The 908-nt window shown below is 49.8% G+C and overlaps 1 pseudogene; it reads left to right on the top strand.

Annotated features, from left to right (window-relative positions):
- The first annotated feature begins 766 nt into the window (after positions 1–766).
- LOC144116765 (U2 spliceosomal RNA) lies at positions 767–908 on the top strand (annotated as a pseudogene).

Raw genomic sequence — 908 nt, 5'->3', positions numbered from 1 at the left:
GACTTCACAGATGCAGTCGCACAGGTTTGATAGGTGTTACACCAGATTGCCGCGGTTCCAGTCGAAAATCGACGGAGCCGATGTGCAACGCGTCCGATCGCTGCGTCTGCTCCTCGCGTCTCCCCCTCCCTTACGGCGCGGTTCAGGTGTCCAACGATATATGAGACAGATTCTGCGCCATTTCCTTTCACCCCAAAACCAAAACCAAACCAACCCTCCACCACGGCACCCATTCATTTCTTCTTTCACTCCCTTCTTTATCCCTCGCCTTACGGCGCGGTTCAGGTGTCCAACGATATATGAGACAGATACTGCGCCATTTCGTTTCCCCAAAAACCAATTATTATTATTATTATTATCATATCAAAGGTAATTAGGAAATCATCATGCCGTGTTCTACAGAAATGTTAGCTGTAGTAGGACAGCAGTACAAATAAACTGATAGCGACCCAAAGGGTGAAAGACACAACATAATAATAATTGGTTTTTTTGGCGGAAAGGAAATTACGCCGTATCTGTCTCATATATCGTTGGACACCTGATCCGCGCCTTAAGGGAAGGAGGGACTGAAAGAAGAAAGGAAGAATGAGGTCCCGCAATGGAGGGCTCCGGAATAATTTCAACCACCTGGAGATCATTAACGTGCTCTGACATCGCGGAGCACACGGGCGCCTTGGCGTATATCCTCCATAAAAACGCAGCCGGCGCGGTCGGGTTCGAGCCCGGGAACATCCGATCAGTAGCCGAGCGCCCTAACCACTGAGCCATGATGTCCGGATACCGTAGAGTATCTGTTACGGGTCCAATTGGACTTATTTTTTGAAATGTGGCGGAGGGTTTGAAGGATCCTTCACTCCCGCCATCGGTTGGCCCGGTATTGCACTACCTCCGGGATCGGGCTTGTCTTC

This window comes from Amblyomma americanum, chromosome 1 (genome assembly GCF_052857255.1).
Source record: "Amblyomma americanum isolate KBUSLIRL-KWMA chromosome 1, ASM5285725v1, whole genome shotgun sequence".
Classification (NCBI taxonomy): Eukaryota; Metazoa; Arthropoda; class Arachnida; order Ixodida; family Ixodidae; genus Amblyomma; species Amblyomma americanum.
The sequence above is the reverse complement of the archived record's forward strand: the minus strand, read 5'-3'. Positions and strand labels throughout refer to the sequence as shown.